This window comes from Leuresthes tenuis, unplaced genomic scaffold (assembly GCF_036924035.1).
Source record: "Leuresthes tenuis unplaced genomic scaffold, fLeuTen1.0.hap1 SCAF_16, whole genome shotgun sequence".
Lineage (NCBI taxonomy): Eukaryota > Metazoa > Chordata > Actinopteri > Atheriniformes > Atherinopsidae > Leuresthes > Leuresthes tenuis.
In genome coordinates, this window is record NW_027325370.1 from 14,401,667 (window position 1) to 14,414,025 (window position 12,359).

Consider the following 12,359-nt stretch of genomic DNA (forward strand, 5'->3'; position numbering starts at 1 on the left):
GTTTTACAGCCCCGTCGACCTCATGGTTCACCATCTGCCAAGAGGTTAAAGAAATTTGCCTGTTATATGGGAATATATGACAATACATAGGCACTTGTGTAAATATACAGCAGGTTCCTTTTTGTTGTACACATTTCATAGTTTGAAACTTATTTAACAACTTCCTGATTTGGATTAGATCTGTTGGTGAAACGAGGGGGACTTTCTTTGCTTTTTCTTTATCTTAATAAAGTTTACTTTTCTACAAACGATCCTCTTCTCCGACTCATCCACAGCAGCCACCACTATTCATACTTTAAACCCAGTTCTTCTTTTATTTTATCTGTACAAATCAAGGACATCAAACAGAATACATCAAAATTAACATCCTGAGAAACTATAGGAACTTCTAAAGGAAAGACTGTGGGGGAAATTGTGAAGCAGGGCTCTCTCTATATTCAGCAATGTATATATCATTATATGTAAAAGTAGGTGTGTGTGCCTGTCTGTCTGTCTGTCTGGCTGTTACACCATAAGTCGTGTGTGTTTTTAGAGACTCGCCCATTCTCATGTCATCTCAACTGCCTGTAACCAGGAAGTGCTCAGCAATTACAGAGATGCAGCCTGCAGCAATGGTGTCCCAACACAACCCATTATTTGGAAGGATTCTCCTTGTCAAGGTGTCATATTGGAAGAAATGGAGTTAAGTTACCTTGTAAAGAAAAGCCTGTGTCAGTGGAGCTTGTTTTTCCACTCCTATTCATGATTTTCATACAGAATTACACCAGTTAAAGCACAGTGGGGGTTGTTGTAGTGGGTGGGTGACATGGTGTTCCCAGGGTCTGTATCCGCTCACTCACACTGGTGACAAATCCATGATGAAAAAACAAAGACCTTGAATAACACTGATACCTGAACTAACAGTGCTATGTTCAGTTTTCATCTCCAGCTTCACGCTGAGGTGACCGCGTACAATCCTGTCTTTCAAATACGTTAACAAGCTCCCTTCCATCTTCAGATATGCGTATTGCTTATTTTCCTGGCAGTATTTGTACAAATAGTAAACTCCTGGATTAACGTCAGTCAGTATGTTGGTTACACCCTCTATAGCTATGAAAAGACACGGGAGGAATAACATTTGAGTCTGAGATGGAAGATGACTCATTGATTACATTACAACAAACGACTTTGGCAAGAGCATGATTGAATGGACACTTGGTGTGACTGAGACAGGGAGATGCTCCAGTTTTAGCAGAGCCTTAAAAAAAAGCACCAACTTCAGTTGATGTGAAAAAAAAACCAGAAAAACAAACTACTCACAGCAGGCCTTGACATTTCTGTGCCTTTGTTTTTGTGTGTATTCAGTAAATAATGTGAGACCATTCAGGAGCTATGGAAATTTACAAAGAATAGAAAAAAAACCCAACTCTGCATAAAGGCCTGTTAAAGAGGATCAAAAAGAGAAGTACAGCCAAGCTTTGATAGTGCCATTATTATTCCTGAACTGGCTTGTGTACATAAGCTTTACTACATTGTCTGTCTGTCAGTCTTCATGTCTATTAACAACACAAATTCAACACACCTCGTGTACCAGAAATATAGTCAAAAGCACAGAACAAGTGAGGTCAGGTGGTTGCTTTAAACAGTCACATTATAGCTCTTCTAGCTAAGTGGCTATAACCGAATAAGCCAGCATTAGCAACAGTAGTAACCACATTTATTTTCAATGCTTATAAGATATACATTTATGTAATTATTCTAAATAGTATGTAACTTATTTCACTTAAAATACATTTGTTAAACATCTGAACTGAGGAAATACAACACACAAACTGGTGTTCACTGTTCAGGCCAGACAACTATTCAGCACTTTTTTTTTTACCATAAGAATGTCTATAATTCAATTCAATTCAATTTAATGTAATTTATATTGCGCCAAATAACAAATAGCAGCATGACTATGTGGTGTTTCGTTGTCACCTGACTAAAAGTTTTCTCAAAAAGGAAAGTTTTAAGCCTAATCTTAAAGTTAGAGAAGGTGCCTGCTTCCCGGACATATACTGTCAGCAAGTTCCACAGAAAGGGGCCTGATAACTGAACGCTCTGCCTCTCATTCTATTTTTAGATACTCAAGGAACCACTAGTAGACCTGCAGTCCGAGAGCAAAGTGCTCTGTTTGGAAAATATTGTATGAGTTCTTTAAGATATGATGGAGCTTGGTCATTAAGAGCCTTATGTGTGAGGGGAAGAATTTTAAATTCTATTCTGAATTTACCAGGGAGCCAATGAAGAGAAGCTGGAGAAATATGATCTCTCCTTCTAGTTGTCATCAAAACTAATTTTGGATCAACTGGAAACTGGCTTTTCAGTGAATTTTTTTATAGATGGATTTTATGAGAAACTACCATATCATTCCCTTAAAAACTCCCTGATTAATTTATGCTCAGTGTTAACTTCAATGGCACAGATATCACTTTCTTGTCTTCTCCAAGCGGATGCTGACACTGTTTTGCTGATTTGATATGATGGTTTTGGAGCATTAGTACAACTGTGAATGCTTGTTTTTTTGTCAACAGAGACCTGACAACGACTTAGTAAGTCGTTTCTGTAGCTTTTGACACTACATAATCTGCTGCCATGTTATTTATTGTGTTCATGGGTACTAAATTTGCCATGAGTTACTTGTTAGGAACGAAATTTTCACTTTGTCACTACAGGAACTGTTACCAAGTCTGGTTGAATGTGAATACTGTTTTACTTTCTGCAACATCTTGTACCTTCTCAGTTGCACAAATATAACTAAAATATTGCCATAGCACCTTCATTATGCTCCCCAACATCCAGTGCTAGCATTCTTAAGGAGCCACACTTTACCCATTTTTGAGGTAGAAATAATAACCCCCAAGGCTGAAAAATTAGGCTAAAATTACATTGATACATACATTGATATTATAGAAGTAATATCTGGGCTGGGAAACTGCACGTGGGATCAGAGTTAATGAAAATCAAGTTTGACATGGTGTCAGCATTAATAATGGCAAGTTGTTTTATTACATGATAGAAGACACAATTCTGAAAAATCAGACAGTAGAGGCGAACTGCCATCTGGAATGCCACATGTGTTCTGTGTAAGTAAAAAGTAGAAGCTGTTATGTTTTATTTGCTTATCAGTTTCGGGCCTGCCAATGCCACACAGGTATATGTCAGCATTGTCAGTTTGTCATATCTTTATCTGATTTTTTGAAAAGTAAATTTCTCTTGTTTAAACACTGACATAAGAGGGTAGTCTCATTAGAGGGCTGAGTCATTGTAACAATTTCCATCATGCAGTTCAGGTGTCAGTATCTACAGTTTGATGGTGAAGTGTACCTTGTGTTTTCTATTCCTCAGGTCAAATGTCAGTGAATAAAAATAATGTTAGGGAACTGTGCTAACTTTCAGTGTATCTCTAAAGTCCTTAGGTTAATATAGCTGAGCAGAGGAGGTCTTGGTCTGTCTGTGTTTGACTTGCTTGTCAGCCTCTTACAGAGTTACACTCTGAATTTTTTAACATAACTGAAAGTGAATGACAACTATTTTGAATTTGATAAACTCTTGGCGTCTATAAACTGCAGATCAGAGAGGTGTGAACAAGTGTTCTTATGCTTGTTCACAAAATTAAACCCTCACTTTCCTGCAGCATCTCCTGTTGAACTCTGCCCAAACAAGAAATGGACATTATTTCATGAGAAAATTGTTAACATGGCTCAAGTATGAAGGACATCTTAACAGAATTTTTAGTTGGCCATCAGGTGTGTGCTGATGCTGCCTTTAATATCTTTCAGAATGATCAGAGCAGAACATTATTATATGATGCTAAAAATGTTAATATCTTTTAGTTGTGGATCATACTTGAAATGTAAATATGAAAATATTTACTCTTTTACTACTATTAATATATCAAGATACCTATTCAGTGTCCTTGATGCTGGCCTCAGATCTGGACCCAGGCATTTTACTGTTAATGCCCACAGTCCATTGATGGTTATGACAGATAATGCTATTACCATTTTTTCTTAAGCGGATTAATGAAATCTAACTGACTCAAGAGTGTCAGCCCCTCATTTTTACTGTGCGTCAGCACACCCACAGGTATGGCACAGCCGTTTTGTCCCTGTTGTGTTCCAGTTCCACTTCAGTGGCAAACCCAGCTAAGCCAATCTGACCTCCTCATCCACAGCTGGCAGTAACGCAGGAATCTAGTCTGACTGCACGAAGCATGCACAGACCAGTGCAGGAATCCTCTACAGGCTCTCTGCCAGCAAGGAATGTGGTTCAGTGGTGTGATGTCACTAAAGGAGAAAGTAACTAACAACTTTTGTGCTGTTTTGAGGTTGATTAATTTAATTTTGACTCAGTTCAACTTGCAGTAAAAATCATAAACTAAGAAGCAACAAGTGGTTGAAAGATCCATTTTAGAGAGGTATGTAATCATTTATGTAAACTAAAAATATATGAACGCATTCTGTTTTTAAAAGTTATATTTTGCCATTGAGGTTTTTCATAATAGTTTCAGAGAATATTTGTAATATTTATAAAGTATACGCTTCTCAGTAAACTATCCAGTGTTTGTCTTTTTGTTAAATTTGCCCTGCTCTATATCACAGATTGCATAGTTTTGCTAAATAGTACCGCTGATGTTAAGTTTTGCTTAAAAGCTTACAAAGAAATGTCAGAATACACATTTATTTTTCCTAAAAAAGGTTAAAGAATGTGCAGAAGTTTATTTTAATTAAATTAAAACAACAGCTGTGCAACAATCAGTCGAAAAGTAGCTGTTTTTTTACTGATAAATGATGATCCATCTGAGAAGAATTCAAATTTGAAAATTATTGGCATTTTAATAATCACTTGCTTATGTTTAATATATATTGTTGCAGCATGCTTTTTGTGGCCCACAGGCCTTTTCAGCTTGTTATAGTAGAAAAAAACTCCCGTGTTACAAACAACAATAACAATAGATCTGTTCTATCCAGTTGTAATGTAAAATTTCAAATCACTGAACAAAATCTCTGCTGAACTAAGTTGTATTATTTTCTTATCTTTAAAGTATATATACAATACCTGTATCTAAATTAGCATTCACACATTTCCCTGTACCATCTTAGAGTAATGTATAAAAAGCTACTTGTTACATACTGAAGTAATTTATCATTTACACTGTTTTGTTATTCAGCAACATTTTACACAGGATTCTGCAATCGGGAATTCTTTACTTGATAAATGACATCAATAAAGAAACATTCAGCCAAGAGAAGAGATGCACATATTTCCCTAAAAAAGCTAGCCAAAAAAATGAATAACACACTTAGCTTAGTGAAAGTGAAGGATAGTGCTATAAGGTTGGGATATATCATGGAAAAGCAAACTCTTTTTCCAGCAGCGGTGATCAATAAGGCCTGAGGCCTGTTATTTCAAATGCTTAAATGTTTTTTGTGTTTGTGTCCTGATAAAACCAGAGTTGTGTTAAACAGTCAACTGAAACCCTAAGCTAACTGGCTGATTTAAATTTGATCTATACTATAGGCTCTGTGTGTTTGTTGCTTTAAGAGGAAGGGAGCTGTGCTCCAAAAAAAAAAAGAAGAAAAAACCCAACTTTCCCTATAGTTTTGCAAATGTAACCAGGGCCTATACAGAGTAAAGGTAAGGATTTCTCTTAACATAGTCACTCGGGATCTGGCAGAGAAAACGTGCCTTGTACTGCTCGGTTTATCAAACTAGTCTACTGTGTGCCACCATAGAGTGGGACACAATGAGGGCTTAGCTGATGGAGGGACCTCATGGGTAAATTGAGGCATTTAAAAAGAAGCTCTGTTCAGTGGTAACCTGATCCACACCTGACTGGGGCTCAGCATTCCGGTGTGGCAGAGGGAAGAGTTCACAATTACCAGAAAAACTGCTACAAAGGGATCGCGCTCTGGAGACAATCCTCAAAATGTATTTAGAAAGAGAAGACGAACAAGAGGAACATTTTCCATTTTTATCCCACTTTATTGAGTATCAATTTTTGCATTACAAAACATCACAGTAAATACAGTTAACACTGCAGAGTATACAACGTGTCGTAGGTTACAATGTCTTTCAAACTGTGAACACTGTTCATCTGTTGGTGGAGAATCATCCGGCTCCTAGAAAGAATTCCGTTAGGGAAAGTGAGCGGAAAAAATTTCTTTTAACAGATAAAAGTGACAGAATTTTCTTCAATCATTTTGTAAACATGATGTTTACATTAACAGTAGAAAGCCAGAAAAGTCAACTGTCAGTAGACCAATCTTATACTGGACTGCAGCTCAATAAAGAAACTCTGACTCGTGTCATGGAAGAAACAACAAGATATCAATCCATCTTCCAGTGCAAGGATCATAGTTCCATGGTTATCATAATCACTCAACCCTATCTGCCACCACTATTAATATGTTGATGTGCTTCCCTGGACTGCCTTTTGCCAATACAATGCATGTCAGATGCATAAGAGCAAGAGGAGGGGAAGTAAGAGAGCAGAAGGTAATGCCATTTAATGGACGGCATTACCAGACAGTATTAGACACCAATAATTACATCTAACCATGTCTGGTAAGACGCCTATCAACAGGCTGGAAGGATGACCTCTGACCTCTCACCTGTGCAAAGAGGAAGACGACAGTTGGGAGAAACAGAACAGCGTAGAAACAGGTTGAAAATGTGCAGTTCCTGAATTTTGATCATAGATTCTGCACACACTGAAATGTACTTTCTGTCATTCATACATTCAAACCAGCCAAGCATGCAGAGAGTAAGAAAAAGCACGAGTGAACAGACCACGGGAAAAAGAAAAAGCCTGATTAGCATAAATATTTCCCCCCCGCAATCTTTCCACGCCATCACATTAATACAAAATATGGGACAACAACACAAGGACAAAGGATGACTGGTGAGGTAAAAAAGCTATTGCATGTTTCTGGGTCTTGGATAATGGAGCAGTGCAGGCAAATAAAGGAGTGGCTCAATATTTGTGGGGTATATCTCCCTCCTTTAACAAACACAATGTTCTGCTTGACTATCATTTGCTTTTTCTGACGTGTCTTTTGAGGCATTGCCCATTAATTTTCCATCTCTGTCCAGATTACGACATTTGTCAAGGGTATCATGGTGTAATAACGCATTTCCATTGTTCTCAGTTAATAGTGTATTAGATAACACTTTATTACACCATATAATTCAGTTTGTTGTAGAAGCAATGACTTTCTGTAGTTTTCCTTTTTTTCCTCTCTTTCTTCTTTCATTCTTTGTTTTTTGGGCAGTAAACCACTGTCAGGTGAGCTTATTTGTCAGTTTCAGGATGTGCCACGCAGGTAACGTTAGGTAGACCAATCCCTGCTGCACAACACAAAGAGCAACGCTGTTCAGGGGAGGGAACAAGGAAATAAGGCCCTGCTGAACCGGTGGAGCCATCAACTGACTGCTATTCTTTAACTTGGGTGGAGTGGGGCTGCCATAGAGCTTTTTTTTTCTTTAAAAAAAAGGTGGGGGGTTATGTACCTTTTCCTTCTAACAGCTCTATGTCTGTCGTGAAATTACTCTGGAAAAAAAAATGTTTTTGATAACACTTAATGCCTCATTTGTCAGTACAGTTGACAGTTTGATTAACAATACAGTGCAGTACAGCCTGGGGCAAACTTAAGCGTAGTTTAAACAAAGATACACCTCTCTTGAAATTAGCTTACAAGAAAATGGCAAAACACTCAACCTCACATATTTCAACTGTCATTAACATTTTGAAGTTTAAAGAAGTACTTTGATGTGCAACTATCCCACAGTCAAACCGGAGACACGGAGCTACCCAGAAAACATCGTTACCAGACAGTGTTAGAACAACAGTTGTACAATCCAGCACTGTCAGGTAAGATGGATCCTAGGAGCCATTTCTGTCACTGCTCAACTACTTGACCTGATCCAGGGGCCCAGTCCAGGAGCTCATTGCTCCTAACATTGCTTAAGATGTTTGTTTGGTTGCAGTATGCAGATGACTATCATCATCATTACCAGGCAGTATTAGAGAAAGTGATGATATCCAATGCTGCCTCGTAAGATGGAGATAATCACCCAAAAACATCTCATATCTACACTCATAATAGTAGGACTTACTTATACAAAGGCTAATTAAAATGTGATTAAAGTGTGATAGCTACTGTGATATCTAGCTTTAAAGACTTTGTCAAAGAATAGAATAAATGTACAACAAGAAATGAAGAGCCAATTTTTCATATAACTCTAGTTAGGTTATAGTTTTGTGCTGGAAAAGTTGAAGGCCAAACAGAATCATTGTTGCATTCCAGCATCACAGTTAGGAATGTGAAAATGTCCCTATGTGGAGACTGCATCTCCGTTGCAAAACTGCTGAACCCTTGTTGTGGTTAGGGTTTTAAGATTAAAATGGCTGTCACAGAAGACTGGGCCACAGTGGTTGTTAATGATTGCCAAAACCTGTTCTGACTAGTCTAAATCTATGGCATGGCAAGGTTGGGAGGGCCGCTTTTTACACAATACACGGCTGTAAGTAATTTCAAAAGCGCTACCGCGTCTAAAACACGTCATCCCTTGAGGACACGTTCTGCCATGTATCACACTGAATCGCTGCAGATGGATTATTCAACATTTAAATGGAAATATGCAGTAGTATTCTAATAATGATAAAGCAGCTTTGTCAGGTGTGTTCTATCGCATGTCTAACGGAATCAAAGAAAAGAAAAGCCGTTTTTTTGTTTCAGTTGGTGGACCTCTCAGGCAGTTGTCTTTGTGTTTGCTGTGTGATGAAAGGCTGATGGAATGCTGTTCAGCTCGACCTGAGCCAATGCCGTGTGTGCAGAAGGTCACTGAAACAGCCCTAGTTTATTGAATAACATGGATCATTCACAGGTACAACCTGTGAAATCCTCACACCCGTCTCTGGCATTTTGAAGTTCGTTCAAATTTAACATTCAAGTGTTTTAGCTTTTACAGGGTTTTAATACAACAGGGATCTGATTACAAGTAGGTTTTTGTTCTTGTCCTAATTTTCTAAAATTTGATAACCCTTTTCGATTTAAATCTAAAAATTACAGGCATTAGTGTGTTGAGGAAGAACAGGTTTCTAGTCATTCTGTGTAAGCAATGCAAAAGAAAAGTACAGAGGATGGGGGGGGGGGGTATAAGGGAGGGAAAACTTTGGGGGAAAGAAGGTAGAGAAGGAAAATAGAGAATGCACCTGTAACCTTACCGTCATGAAAGGTACCCCAAGGAAAGAATGTAACAAAACCAAAGTAAAGTGAGCATGTTCAGAGGGAAGGAGCTGAAAAAAGAAAGAAAAAAGATCTTGAATTTCCAGCCCGCTGCCTGAGAACGTTCCGTCTTCCTCCCGATCAGGCAGTCCCCATGAAATGGGAAAGTTAAGCACACCAGCTCTCCTAGACTCTTATTTAGTTAATCATCAGCATTATAAACCAATGCTGCAGGGCCTCTGAGGAAGAAATGAGGAAGAGAAAAAGAGAAAGAGTGAAAATAGATTAGCCCAGAGAATCAAGCTCAAAGAGCCAAGCTGTGAAAATAACTGTACCTGATCCAAGAAGAGCGAGTTGTGCGTCTAGTCAACTACTGCGTCCTCTCATTTTGACCTCAGTTTGTCCAAATACTTCCTCTTTTGCTCATAGCTACTTTTAAATACTGCAAGCTTTTTCCCATTGTTGCAAATAGTGCTCTGAGCAGTGGGAGTCTCAACTGCTCATGGCTACCCACGCTTCTTTGCTTGTTGGAAGTGAGGCGTGATCAGGTAACTCTGCCCTCTCAGCTGGAATGTGACTCTGCTGTGAAGTGAACAACCCAATAGGTAAACTGGCCAGGCCCTTAATCAATAGTTGCTGTCTTTGTGAGAAAACAATGGCGGGGAAACCCAAAACCTTATTTAACTCCAGGCCTTATCTCACCACCACCTATCTGGCCCTCCAGAATAGTGAGGAGCAGTGTGTTGACCATGTTATTTAGGCCATGGTGCTACTTATCATCCATGTGCTACTAAAAACTGTTTGGCTGTGCTTTTAAATGTATATTTAGTGATGGAGTATGCTGATATTTGTCATTTGGTTCCTTTTCCCCATACCCCACCCCTGACTGAGTGTCATTTAATCTACTTTGAATATGTCAAATGAAGGAACATGGCATTCAACTAATTTGCCTTTTCAAACTCCTCCTTTCTATTTTTGCATACGACCTATCCATCTCCCCTCCCAACTGTCCACTTTCTTTTTCCCTTTATCCTCAAAATTTTAAAAGGAAAGTAGATTAAAAGAGGAAAGTCTGTAAGAAATATTATATACATATATATATATGTATACAATATTTGTGCTATTGTTAATAACTCAGTCAGTGCAATTATCATCTCCCTGGAGGCACAAAAATTAACATGCTTTGAATAAAAATATATATATTTTTTATTATTAATTTCAGTTTGGTGTTTTCAGTAATATTGCCATATCATTGCTCCTCAATAAACTAAGTGAAGTGTATTCTTTGGCAAAGCTTTAATTTACCTGCACAAAATTTTTTGCCCTGGCACAAAATGCTGTGTCATTCACCTTGAATCATCCTGCAGCTTTAACTTAACCTCTCACCCTCTGAGGTGATAAGAGCTACACTTCCCTTTCAGTTTAAACCTGTGACTCAAACTCAAACAGATGCTGTAAAATAAACCCACCTTTTCTGGTTTCCTAATGATTAAATGGAACCCTGTTGAAATTCTACTCTGTACTTCCCGCTCTGTTGCATACACTACCAGTAGCACTCATGTGACTAGCAGTTATTCAGGTGTATGAAAGAAATGAACAAATTTCTCTTTCCACCAATCACAACCCTCCACCTCGCTCTGCTGTACAGTTCGCGGTAGACATTTTCCCTCCATTTTCCCTTCTCTTTCCCTGGCTTCCATAGTCGTCAGCTGCTTTAAAACACCTTTAATAGCAGCCTAGAAAATGTAATAATATATACCTTCTACCTCGTGGAAATTCTCTGCTCTGTTAAGCCCAGCCCTGTCTCAACTTGCAACCAAACCTCGGAGGCAAGAAAAATGGATGAGCAGACATTTTACGTCCAATTCCCATCCGCTCCACAACAGAAAATGCATGAAGCAAGCATCAAATCTCTTTGCTGAAAAGCCAAAACCAACAACAGGTCAAAATTAGTAACACACACTAAATACTAAGTGAACAGATAGAACTTTACAGCTTAACAAGTTGAAGAAAAAAAGTTTACAAATTAGTTCTAAAACCATATGAGTGATAACTTATTTAGCACTTATTATGTTTGTTAAACTAATCAGCGATTATTGTCAGGAAATTAACTTGTAAAGCTGAAATTAACTCGTAAAGCTGTTTCATACCGTAATGCCGTGTATTTCACCTTGCAAAGCATATTCTAATGGTCTTAAAGAAAAAGTCAGCCTCTGTCCTCATATCCTTTGACAACTCTGGCAGTTTGCCTTTACCTGCCCCAACTGGTCTATCCAGTTTAGGAATGAGCGTTGGCTTCTATTGTTTCCACTTCTTTCTCTTTGGTTAAATGGAGTTGGAATTTGATACACATTATTTTCGCTTCCCATCGAAACTACCTACACCCGCCTATACCAGTACACAATGGCAGAGGGCTCCATACAATGACCTAATTTGTCTGCCGCACATTTCCTGCTTTTAGCACAATGTCCTTAAAGTTTTAACTGTGGTGGCGCCGAGCAACAGGCTATGACGAAAGATCAAGACTTAAAGATGGAGAAAGAAGACAAAGAAGGGATCACATTTGTGAATTTACCCAGTCCTTCCCAGGTGCGGTCACCGAGCCAGAAACCCAAGACAAGAGGCATCATTGTATGAGGGCTCTTGACGCCCTGTTGGCTAGTCTTCCTCTTTCCTGGTCCTGCTGAAGGACAGTCGACCTCTGGGGTGCCGATTAGGGAGAAAAAAAAAGCTGTCCCTCTCAGGTAGATGACGCCGTAGAGTGGGAAGAAGAGCCAAGCCCCGAAACAAAACCAACCAGTTTGAAGCGCGTCACTTATCTTCCTTCAGCCAGAGAAAAACTTGTTTTTTTCCATGTGTTCTTCTTGGCGGTGTGAAGCAGTTAAGCTCCTCAAGAAGACAGACGCTGAATTTGTAAAGGGCTTGGTTTACATGTAGCCTGACCCACAGCCCCCCCACCTCCTCCTATTTTCCCCACAGGTGTAATTTTCAGGTCGTAGCCAATCTCCTTAGCCTCTGGCGCTTACAGGTGTGTCCCCAGCGCTGTCTTCAGCCAATGAAGATAGAGACGAAACCTCCCCACAACCCCTCCCACCCTCCAACTCC

At 38.9% G+C, this 12,359-nt stretch overlaps 1 long non-coding RNA gene across 1 annotated transcript; it reads right to left on the minus strand.

The window, feature by feature from the left end:
* Positions 1–5,996: 5,996 nt before the first annotated feature.
* LOC140272125 (uncharacterized) lies at positions 5,997–12,156 on the minus strand. The gene is made up of 2 exons (XR_011907884.1): positions 11,830–12,156; positions 5,997–6,146 (listed from the first exon to the last, which is right to left on the minus strand). It is a non-coding gene; the product is annotated as an uncharacterized lncRNA (long non-coding RNA).
* Positions 12,157–12,359: the final 203 nt, after the last annotated feature.